This window comes from Nomascus leucogenys, chromosome 21, assembly GCF_006542625.1.
Source record: "Nomascus leucogenys isolate Asia chromosome 21, Asia_NLE_v1, whole genome shotgun sequence".
NCBI lineage: Eukaryota > Metazoa > Chordata > Mammalia > Primates > Hylobatidae > Nomascus > Nomascus leucogenys.
In genome coordinates, this window is record NC_044401.1 from 9503803 (window position 1) to 9516868 (window position 13066).

The 13066-nt window shown below is 39.3% G+C and overlaps 1 protein-coding gene and 1 pseudogene across 1 annotated transcript in view; one reads left to right on the plus strand and one right to left on the minus strand.

Moving 5' to 3' along the window:
- PHLDB2 (pleckstrin homology like domain family B member 2) overlaps positions 1 to 13066 on the minus strand; it is a 115783-nt gene that overhangs the window by 94342 nt on the left and 8375 nt on the right. The gene's annotated exons all lie outside the window — the stretch shown is intronic.
- LOC115832230 lies at positions 1744 to 1917 on the plus strand (annotated as a pseudogene).

Below are 13066 nucleotides of genomic sequence, written 5' to 3' on the forward strand. Positions count from 1 at the left end.
CAAAATAAATGAATCCAGCATAAGGACCACTATAAGAAAAGAAAAGGAAAATTGTGAAGTTGTCAATGCAGCTATGCCAGCAGGTATGAAAATTTTATACTTTTTGTGAAATAACTTTGAGTTTCATAGTGAAAATGCACATTTTAAGTGGGCACAGGATTGCTATAAAAAAAGGCATACCTATAGACTCTAATAAGATTCAAGAAAAGGCAAAATCATTACATGACAACTTAAAGCAAAAGGAAGTAAGGAATCTAAAGCTGGATAATTTAATGCCAGCAAAGGATGGTTTGATATTTTAGAAACAGATTTGGCCGAAAAAATAGCACAATAACAGGAGAAGCAGCTTCTGCTAACCAAGAGGCAGCAGGTAAGTTCCCAGATACCATATAAATTCCCTGAGGAGAAAGGATATCTGCCTGAACAGGGTAGTTTTGTTGTTTTTATTTATTTATATATTTTTTAATCAACTCCCAATCACTTGGATGAACAGGTTTTTAATGCAGAAAAAATTTGCCCAATCCTGAAAAAAAAAAAAAATGCCACAAAGGACATTTACTACTAAGGAAGAGAAGCGAGCACCAGGATTTAAGGCAGCAAAGGACAGACTTACTGTACCATTTTGTGCATACGCAGTCATGGTTATGACCAGAACTGTCCTCTATAAAGCCGCTAACCCTGAGCCTTCAAAGGAAAACATAAATACTAGTCTTTTAGTTGTACCACAAGAAGGCTTGGACAATGAGAACTCTTTTCCTGGATTGGTTCCACTGATGCTTTGTCCCTGGAGTCAGGAAGTACTTTGCCAGGAAGAAACTGCCTTTTAAAGTTCTTTTGACACTAGGCAATGCCTCTGGCTACTCAGAACTCCATGAGTTCAACACCAAAGGCATCAAAGTGGTCTACTTGCCCCCAAACGCATCTCTAATTCTGCCTTTAGATCAGGGGGTCCTAACGACCTTTCAGGCTCATTATGGTACCCTGTGGAAAGCACTGTCAATGCTATGGTAGAGAACCCTGATAGAGAGAAAAGCATAAAAGCCTGGAAGTATTACCCTATTGACAACACCATCATTGTTATAGAAAAGGCCATGAAAGCCATGGAGCCCAAAATAATACATATCTGCTGGAGAAAACTGTGTCCAGATGTTGTAAATGACTTCAAAAAATTTACCACACAGCCAGCCAAGAAAATCACCAAAGAGACTGTGGATATGGCCAAAAAAAAAAAAAAAAAAAAAAAAACGCAGTGGGTGAAGGGTTTCAAGATATGGGTCTTGAAGAAATTCAAGAGCTAATACACCACACAAGAGGAATTAACAGAGGACAACTTAATAGAGAAAAGTCCTTCTAAACCACTGTCAGATGATGAAGATATAGAAGAAGCAGTACCAGAAAACAAACTGACATTACACAATCTGGCAGAAGGGTTCCGATTATTCAAGACTGCTTTTGCCTTCTTTTACAACGTGGACCCTTCTATGATACAGGCACTGAACTATAGAAAATGGCTGAAGAAGGATTGGTCCCATAAAAAAACATTTTTAGAGAAATAAAAAAAGTAGAAAGTTTACTTTTTGTGAAGTTACACGAGTGTGCCTGCCTCCCCTTCTACCTCCTCCACTTCTGCCTCTGCCACCCTGGAGACATAAAGACCAGCTCCTCCTCAGCCTACTCAACATGAAGACGAAGAGGATGAAGACCTTCATAATGATCCACTTCCACTTAATAAATAGTAAATACAAGACTATACTTTCAGGGATCATTTCTATACTTCATCACTAGAGAAGTTTCTCTGAACGTGTAGAGTACCAACTTCTACGCAAATAAACTAGAAAATCTAGAAGAAATGGACAAATTACTGGACACATACACTCTCCTAAGACTAAACCAAGAAGAGGTCAAACCCTGAGTAGACCAATAACAAGTTCTGAAATTGAGGCAGCAATTAGTAGCCTACCAACCAAAAAAAGTCCAGGACCAGACGGATTCACAGCTGAATGCTACCAGAGGTACAAAGAAGAGCTGGTACCACACCTTCTGAAACTATTCCAAACAATAGAAAAAGAGGAAATGCTCCCTAACTCATTTGATGAGGCCAGCAACATCCTGACACCAAAACCTGGCAGAGACACATCAAAAAAGGAAAATTTCAGGCCAATATCCCTAATGAACATCAATGCAAAAATCTCCAATAAAATACTGGAAAATTGAATCCAGCAGCACATAAAAAAGCTTATCCACCATGGTGAAGTTGGCTTCATCCCTGGGATGCAAGGCTGGTTCAACATATGCAAATCAATAAATGTAATCCATCACATAATCAGAACCAATAATAAAAACCACATGATTGTCTCAATAGATGCAGAAAAGGCCTTTGACAAAATTCAACAGCCCTTCATGCTAAAAACTCTCAATAAACTAGGCATTGATGGAATGTATCTCAAAATAATAAGAGCTATTTATGACAAACCCACAGCCAACATCATACTGAATGGACAAAAACTGGAAGCATTCCGTTTGAAAACCAGCACAAGACAATGATGCCTTCTCTCACCACTCCTATTCAACATAGTATTGGAAGTTCTGGCCAGGGCAATCAGGCAACAGAAAGAAACACAGGGTATTCAATTAGGAAAAGAGGAAGTCAAATTGTCTCTGTCTGCAGATGACATGATTGTATATTTAGAAAACCCCATCATCTCAGCCCAGAATCTCCTTAAGCTGATAAGCAACTTCAGCAAAGTCTCAGGATACAGAATCAATGGGCAAAAATCACAAGCATTCCTATACACCAATAACAGACAAAGAGCCAAATCATGAGTGAACTCTCAGTCACAATTGCTACAAAGAGAATAAAATACCTAGGAATCCAGCTTACAAGGGATGTGAAGAACCTCTTCAAGGAGAACTACAAACCACTGCTCAAAGAATTAAGAGAGGACGCAAAGAAATGGAAAAACATCCCATGCTAACAGGGATAATCAATATTGTGAAAATGGCCATACTGCCCAAAGTAATTTATAGATTCAATGCTATCCCCATGAAGCTACCATTGACTTTCTTCACAGAATTGGAAAAAACTACTTTAAATTTCATATGGAACCAAAAAAGAGCCTGCATAGCCAAAACAATCCTAAGCAAAAAGAACAAGGCTGGAGGCATCATGCTACCTGACTTCAAAGTATACTACAAGTCTACAGTAACCAAAACAGCATGGTACTAGTACCAAACAGATAGACCAATAGAACAGAACAGAGACCTCAGAAATAACACCACCCATCTACAACCATCTGATCTTTGACAAACCTGACAAAAACAAGCAATGGGGAAAAGATTCCCTATTTAATAAATGGTGTTGGGAAAACTGGCTAGCCATATACAGAAAGCTGAAACTGGATCCCTTCCTTACACCTTATACAAAAATTAACTTAAGATGGATTAAAGACTTAAACGTAAGACCTAAAACCTTAAAAACCCTAGAAGAAAATCTAGGCAATACCATTCAGGACATAGGCATGGGCAAAGACAATGGCAACAAAAGTCAAAATTGACAAATGGGATCTGATTAAACTAAAGAGCTTCTGCACAGCAAAAGAAACTATTATCAGAGTGAATGGGCAACCTACAGAATGGGAGAAAATTTTTGCAATCTACCCATCTGACAAAGGGCTAATATCCAGAATCTACAAAGAACTTAAACAAATTTACAAGAAAAAACGACCCTATCAAAAAGTGGGCAAAGGATATGAACAGACACTTCTCAAAGGAAGACATTTATGCAGCCAACAAACATATGAAAAAAAAAGCTGATCATCACTGGTCATTAGAGAAATGCAAATCAAAACAACGAGATACCATCTCACACCAGTTAAAAAGGCAATCATTAAAAAGTCAGGAAACAACAGATGTTGGAGAGGATGTGGAGAAATAGGAACACTTTTACACTGTTGGTGGGAGTGTAAATTAGTTCAACCATTGTGGAAGACAGTGGGCGATTCCTCAGGGATCTAGAACTAGAAATACCATTTGACCCAGCAATCCCATTACTGGATGTATATACCCAAAGGATTATAAATCATTCTACTATAAAGACACATGCAAACGTATGTTTATTGCAGCACTGTTTGCAATAACAAAGACTTGGAACCAACCCAAATGCCCTTCAATGATAGACCGGATAAAGAAAATGTGGCACATATACACCATGGAATACTATGCAGCATTAAAAAAGGATAAGTTCATGTCTTTTGCAGTGACATGGATGATGCTGGAAACCATAATTCTCAGCAAACTAACACAAGAACAGAAAACCAAACACCGCATGTTCTCACTCATAAGTGGGAGTTGATCAATGAGAACACATGGACATGGGGAGGGGAATATCATACATCATGGCCTGTCGGGGTGTGGGGGACTAGGGGCGGGATAGCATTAGGAGAAATACTTAATGTAGATGACGAGTTGATGGGTGCAGCAAACCATCGTGGCACATGTATACCTATGTAACAAACCTGCACGTTCTGCACATGTACCCCAGAACTTAAAGTCTAACTTAAAAAAAAAGTAAATACATTTTCTCTCTGTTATGAACATTTTAATAACCTCTCTTCTCTAAATTACTTTATTATAAGAATATAGTATATCATACATATAAAATATGTGTTATTTTGTATTAAAATATGTGTTAATTGGCTTTGTTATTAGTAAGGCTTCCGGTCAATGGTAAACTAACAGTAGTTAAGTTTTGAGGGAGTAAAAAGTTATATGCAGATTTTCAACTTAGCAGGGTGTCAGTGTTCTTAACCGCCAAGTTGCTCAAGAGTCAACTGTACATACACCCAACCATACACACAGGTGGGGATCAAGCGAAAATCCTGGGAATCAACATTGGTTTCCTCCGTCACTAGCACCCCCTTCCTCATTTTATCCATCAATAAATCCTATCAACACTGTCCTTAAAACATATTCTGAATCTGATCATTTCTTAGCATTTCCATGGTACCCTCTCTAGTACAAGCTAGTATCTTCTCTTGCCTCCTCAATATGCCTATTCTTTCACAACAATAATAACAATAACAATGGACTGGAAGAAATCACACCAAAAAAATCAGTAGTGATTTTATTTGGATGGTAGTTTTACCAGTGACTTTTAACCTCTCTCATACTAGTTCATATTTTCTACATTTTATGTAATACATTTGGACCGTTTTGACAACCAGGAAAAAAAACTCACTTACCATAAAATACTAGAATATGTAGCAACACTTTGTTTTAAAATTGATTAAACATTTTTTTTTTTTTCTTTTTGAGACAGTCTTGTTCTGTTGCTCAGGCTGGAATGCAATGGTGCGATCTCGACTCACTGCATCCCTGCCTCCCAGGTTCAAGCAATTCTCCTGCCTCAGCCTCCCCAGTAGCTAGGATTACAGGTGTGTACCACCATGCCTGGCTAATTTTTGTATTTTTAGTAGAAACGGGGTTTCACCGTGTTGGCCAAGCTGGTCTCTAACTCCTGACCTCAAGTGATCCACCTGCTTCGGCCTCCCAAAGTGCTGGGATTACAGGCGTGAGCCACTGTGTCTGGCCAATTAAAGATTTTAAGTTGATTTTTTCCTTAGCTCTTGCCCAATTTTCAAGCCAGATATTAACTTTTCCAAAAAAGGTTAAAGAACTCCTTTGCCAGGTGCGGTGCCTCACACCTATAATCCCAGCACTTTGGGAGGCCCAGGCAGGCAGATCACCTAACGTCGGGAGTTCGAGACCAGCCTGACCAAAATGGAGAAACTCCATCTCTACTAAAAATACAAAAAATTAGCCAGGCATGGTGGTGCATGCCTGTAATCCTAGTTACTCGGGAGGCTGAGGCAGGAGAATCACCTGAACCCAGGAGGTGGAGGTTGTGGTGAGCTGAGATTGTGCCATTGCACTCCAGCCTGGGCAACAAGCAAAACTCCGTCTCGGAAAAAAAAAAAAAAAAAGTCTTGATCAGACTAATTTAATATATAAATATACTGAAGACTGCAACATTTTTTCCAACTCTTCTAAATGACCCTGGCAAAAACATTAATCATATGAATTTATCTGTTCCACTCTTTACGCATCTGAAAAACTAAAAAATCAAATATTTCCCTCATATGATTAAAGCTAACAGAATTGTTATAAAAAAGTCTCTAGATGTTTGCTGACTAATAGCTTAGATAATATTAATATTCTTGTTTTTTAGAATGTAGCTACCTTACTTCCATATTTCAGTAGTTCTGTTTATTGTACAGGGAAAAAAATTAAAAATCTCAATGGGTAGTTTTAGGCACTTCATTCATTAAATCCATGCCTACTGTTTATCAGACATTTATTTAGCAGGCATTAGTGTTACTCACTAATATTCCAGTTCTTCTCCTTTCAGGAACATGGTGAGATTGCTCTTCCTCATCTCTGTGAGGTTAGGTGTAGCTATGTCCCTTGCTTTGATCAATGAAATATGAGAGAAAGTAACTTGCCAGTTCCAAGCTGAAGCATCATGAGTCAGAACAGGAGTCACCATTTCCCACTCCCCTGCTAAGACAACTAGCCTCATCCAGGCTTGCAGAGGCTTTGTTAGCCCCACTCCTGAATGAGGACAACATGGAACAAGGTCCTTGTCAACCCAAGATTGTCTGCAGCCACTGAGATTTGGGGTTTCTTTGTTACTATAAGGATGCTAATCTTCATTAAGTACCTAGCGTAAATCAGGCTCTGAGCTAGGCATTGGGAGACATACGGTAAGAGATACCATTTCCTGCCTTTACGTAGCTTAGAGTTCAAAGGGAAAAACACACTTATGAACAAATAATTGCTATGCATGCCTTAATATAATTGGTTGACAAGAAAAGGAACATGGAGTGGGGCGAATCCAGTGAGTGGTAGTTTTGAGGAGGTTACAGTATAAAGAAATGATGAAGAAACCCACTGAAGGGAAGGGAATCTGATCAGTATTATTCAATAGTAGCATAAAGCCACATGCACACCTAAAATTCTGTGAGTTAAAGGATGTAAACAAACTTCCAAGCTCATATTAGGTCAGACCACTGGTACATCCAACAAACATCCTATCTCTGATAGAATTAAAAACAAAATCCATATAGGAAAAATCATTATTTTCTATAACACCGTTTTTTAAAATCTAGGACTGTAAGTCTCCTGGGATGAACTATATTTAATAATCATGTATTTCTCGCTCATAGTTCTCTAAATCTTTTTCTGTCTCTACCACCATGTAAGATATGCTCTCCTGGGTCCAAGCAGCATGCCTCCCCTAAAAGTGATTTAACTTGGACAGTAATCCTTCAAGTGTTTAGGTGTGTCTACAAAAAAAAATCTGAGATGTTAGAATAGACAAGAATTAATGCCAGTTAGTAAGAAGGACTTTGCTTTGAAAGAAATATATACAAAATGGGAAACAGAACTAAGTTAAGAGTATTCCCATAATATGCAGACACAGCAACCCAGAAAGCAAGCCAGGGCAGATGTCACTAAGCAGAATAAAAAGCTAAGCACTTACACCCAAACTGCATTTTAAATATTTACTCCAACAGTAAAGAATTGAAGGGTTTAATACCTCATGTCAAAATGAATACTCAAAGGTTTGGCTTTTGACTCAGCAGTATAAGACACTGATGTTATTTTTTAGATGATAAAATACATTAATATACTCGAACCTGTTTGTAGTTGGAAATGCTATTTAACCACCTGACTAAAATATTACGAAGCTCTGTCCCCTCTTTATTTGGGCTAAAGAAACTACAGAGCATTAAATTACAATACAGATTCCCTCCTACCCCAGGAAGTGCCACCACTTTTCCTCCTCTCAAATATACACTTTTTCTAAAAACCAAAAACTATGATTACCAAAGCAGATTGGTTGGCCAAACAAAATATAACAGCAGAATTTTCCAAAGTAGTGTTGGCTGAAAGATCAGCTTTACAAACTCTAGGGAAGCAACAAGCAGGATATTTGCAAATAATAAACCACATCTTAGAAACAGCCATGCACCATTTCTTCTTGGCCATGCATATCTATAGAGGAAAGTTACAGAAGACTGGGATGGCAGGATATTCCAGAGAAAATTTAAAGGGATATTCGTGTTTGATACCCCATTTTTTTTTTTTTTAGTTCAAGCTTATTGGTCCTGTTTAGGATGTGTAAAAGGTTGTGCATTTAGAGATTTACCATCAGGTACAAATATGGAATCCATTCATTTTCCTGAAGCTGAGTTTACCTGCCACAGCTGAATGTATATGTATATTTGTTTCAACTTGATTTCTCTTAACCTTACAAATCAATTCAACTCAAAAGGTACAGAATAATTCAGATGGGAGACTTTTCTGACCCCATGAGTGACAACAATGGCTACTGATAGCTCTTGCCTTCCCTATTTCCAGAGTGGCCTTTTCGTTTTAGATGTGAGCAGGCCTAATCCCATTAGGAACTCCTAGGAAATGTGGACCAGTCATCAGTCGTGTACTTTGAATGAGGATTAGGGTGTGAGCAAGAGAGAAGAGGCAGGAGGATGAAGAACACAGTAAGAGTTTGGTTTTAATTCCCGAGGCAATGAGAGCAGGAGGGATGTGATTGCACACATCAGAGACTGCAGCTGAGTGTAGAGGAAGAAAGCAGAGTTAGAGTTAGGAAGGTGGGAGGTGAGAGAGAGCACACAAGAGGCATTGCCAAGGTGACAACAGGGAGGGAAGTGGGGAAGGGAGGTCTGTGTTAACATGTGTAAGAGAGGAGGCAAAGAAGATGCCAAAGTTTATAGCCTGTCTTCTTGATCTATGCTGATGTGTTTGTTTTGGGTTTCCTGTATATTTTACGTAAACAAAAAAGAGATCTCAGTGAAATTATATGATCCCTGCATTATGCTGCTGTGGAAAGAAAACAGTCCCGAAGGCCTTAATGGCTACATGCCTTATTACATGCGTATCCACAGAATGGGCTGGGAGAAGCGAATGCATCTGGTGCCCATCTGAGAGAAAAGGCAACAGGGGGAAGTCTAAACGGGAAAGAAGTTAATGTATGTTGAAATGTTTGCATTTACTTTCCAATCCATAAATTAAATCCCCCCAGTGCTCTTGTTATTTTATCACCTGAAACCTACTACATCACCTCATTAGAAAACGCCAAGAAGTCATGAAGAGATCGCTGGAAGGTACCCACAGAAAGTCACAGTACTTTTTCCGTGGAAAATAAAGTTACCTGAAAAACCAACTTAGGGATCATTTTTAAAAGTTCTTTGGGAGATTCTTTTCTCTTTGGTACAATTCTGGTATCTGTTTTGAAATAAAATTCTCCAGCTCCATTTGTATCAGATAGCACCAGAATGAAGCTAATCCCCTTCAAACTATAAATCACCAGCAGGGAATTTATGATACTGTGAACTGTAGGGATCAGAGTTTCAAGATAATGAAAACACACCGAAGGAACAAAGGTTTTTTGTTTGTTTGTTTGTTTGTTTAACAGGGTCTGTCACCCAGGCTGGAGTGCCGTGGCACAATCTTGCCTCACTGCAACCTCTGCCTCCCAGGCTCAAGCCATCCTCCCACTTCAGCATCTCCAGTAGCTGGGACTACAGGCATGAGCCACCACACCTGGCTAATTTTTTTTTTGTACTTTTTGTAGAAACGGGTTTTCACCATGTTTCTCAGGTTGGTCTTAAACTCCTGGGCTCAAGTAATCCACCTGCCTTAGCCTCCCAAAAGTGCTAGGATTACAGGCAGAAGCCACCATGCCGGGCCAAGAACGAAGTTTTAAAAGCAAAGAAACAAATTTAAATGTCTGTTGTGTTGTATTGTGCTGTGTTGTGTTAGAGAAGAGGGACTTAAAGTCTGGCCTACATAAATGCAATTATCCAGGTAATTTATACGAAGTGAGTATGGAGAATTCCCAAATTATACAACATATTACTTGTCATTTCACACTGTCATATACAGACACTGCCTTAGGATCATCCAATCAATATAGTAGGAATTAATCGAAGAGGGACTGACTGCAAGAGCAAGTGATAGAAAACTGTAAATCATTTCATATTGTTGAGAAAATGCAGAGGGATTTAGATTACAGAAGCAAATTCAGGAAAACTCATTTCAAAAAAAAATTAGGGTGTGGGTCAAAATTTCCACTTTATAACAAAGTTTGAGTCTATACCCATGCCCTGCAAGAGCCACAGAGCAGAGATGCTGACTCGGAGTCCACATTTTGTGGCAGACAGTGGTTGATGCCTGGTGTTCAAAGCGCTCCCCGCACACTGGTGGTCCACAGGCTGGTCTCTTTCAGCACTGATGTTTACAATAAGATGATGTTATGAATAAAGCATGCACTGATGACATGTAATTGAATTCAGACATCAGCTTAGAGCAGTCCTTCAGAAGCAGTGCCATTCTTTACATGAATTCTGCGGGGGTATTTCTGTGGTGACCAATGGCAGCAGATGGGGCCTGAGGGGAAGCTTTCAGAGGATTGAAGGGAAAAACAAATCTAGTTCAAGCTGAAACTCCAAGCTTTACAGTGGACAAAAATGGACACAAAAACTTCTTTTTCCACTAATCCCAACATCAAAACACATGGAAGAGGGAGCTAATTATTTGAAGCTCCAGAAACAACCACTTCCTAGCAATATTCTCATTTCAAAAGTCAAAAAGCAGCCTATTTTCCTCATCCTCTGTTCTCCAAACACCATCCTCAGTTAAACCCGTAGTCCCCTCAACTCCCCCTCTGCAAACAGACCTAGCTACTTCACAAATATTTCCTTGCATTCTTATATCCTCCTCAACCTCCTCTATCTCTGCAAACAAGCCTCACCTGTCCACATATCCCAAACCCATCTGCAAACACCCCCCTCTAAGCAAATAGCCCCAGATCCTCTCTCCTTCCAATGCTATTCCCTACAGCTTCTGCAGCCATCCGTAACCCTGGACCTTCCCACTGTCTCAGTATCTGTCTCCTTAGAACTTCCTCTTCTCCCACTCCCTCATCCTGGCTTTCTAACCGCTGTTCCTTTAAACTCTTCCTCCACACACAAGATTTTATATCTCACAGTAGAGAGAGAAAAAAGCCTGTTAGTAGACATAGTCCCCTTATCGTTCTGTTTTGCAAATAAACACAGCAGCAAATGGATTCCAACTCCTCTTCCTTTGCACCATGTTCTTTGTCACTCAAAGACCTGCCTGTTTGAACAAAATAATTATTACCCACTAGATACATGTAGGTAGGTGGATATTCTCCAAGGAGGATGTTTACAATTATCAAAAAGATCCAAAAAAGCAGTTCCATGGGAAGAAATGTATTTTAATGGCAAAATAAGGAGGCTTGTTTATTCTTTCAGACTGAGCCTATTACAACAGGCAGCTGTAAATCCTAATGTGTGTAGACATGCACACGCACACACACACAGAGACAGACACACATGCTGTCCACATGCCTACAGTGGTCTAAAACACACAAAGGCTTTTTGTGACTGCCAATGGGGACTCTTCAGAATTCAGACAAGACACATCCTCGGAATTCACCAGGTGTTGGGAGCGATGTGTGACAGGGCTGGAGAGAAAGGTGAGGGCCACTGGGGACCAGAATGTGGCGGTGATGTCTCAGGACACCGATTACACAGTTGCTTTCTTGCTTTTCTTTTTCTTTCTTTTCTTTTCTTTTTTTTTTTTTTTGAATTTTTACTTTATCATATTCTAAAGATACCTAAAAGAAGAAGTAAGGAAGACAATTAGGGAAAGAACAAAAGACTCAAAGGATGCTACAGGAGGGAAAAGGGGCCCAGAAGGAAGTGGAGAGTGATGGGGGATAATGAGAACATTAAGTGCAGATGGAAGGAGTGGAGCACAATATAAAAGAAGTTCCAGCTTCTTCCTGTCACAATAAAAGAGTGTAACCCCAGGCTACCATTCCCTTCTGTTATCCCTAGCTGTATTGAAGTCTGAGCTCTGTCAAACAAGAAGAAGAAAAAAAAATTCCAGATGGTATTCGAAGGTTCCTAAAAGTAATCACAATCAACAGCAATAACCATATTTCAAATGAGGATCTTCATCTCCTGTGAGCAGAGGCTACTTTTAAATGTCTACATTGTTTTACATTACGAATTGTTAGAAATCTTATAGGTCTCTTAGTAAAGAGGGTAAGCCATCAATCATAGGGATTTTTAAAAAAGTTTTGTGCTAGTCCCTTGAGTAAGACTAGTCTGTAGGAACTTTAAAATATTCTTTAGATTCTGCAAGTAATTTAGCTGCATGTTCCCTGTGATAACTCTCTTCAGCCAGTGAAGAGGACAGGTTGAGGGAGGACAGAAAGCAGAAGCAACCTCAGTAAACTTTTGTGTCATTAAATGTTTCCTCACACTTGCAAAATTCCTTACTTTTACATAAATCATCAAGGTGTGCTTTCTTCAATTAGGCTCACATTTGTGTTAAAGCAGCTTTACCAATATTTAAAGGAGACAATATCAATAAGTATTGAAATATATATATATACACACACATATATATATTAATTCAGCTCAACACAAATTAAAAGTGTGCTGTCTCTGAGTACAGAAAATACAAGGAAGAGAATAATATGTTTTTTTAAAAAAACAAAACGAAACAGAAATGCAATTACCTAATTCTAAAATATGGGAAAGTCCCCAGGGGTGGGAGGGGGCTCAGGGGAAGACTCATGAATAAGCAAATGGCAAGGGGGAAAAAAAAAAAAAAACAAGAGGAAGAGAGAAGTATTCTCAATTAAAGAGACTGAGGGTGCATACCAATTAAATGCAATGTGTGGACATGGTTTTGGATCCTGTTTTGAACAATCCACCTATTTTTTAAAATGTATGAAGCTAGGCAAGGTGGCTGAGGCTCATAATCCCAGCACTTCAGGAGGCCGAGGCATGAGGATTGCTTGAGCCTAGGAGTTTGAGACCAGCCTGACCAGCATAGCAAGACCCCATCTCTACAAAAATTTAAAAAATTAGCCAGGCATGGTGGTGCATGCCTGTAGTTCCAGCTACTCAGGAGGCAGAGGCAGAGGCAGAGGCAGAGGTGGAGGCAG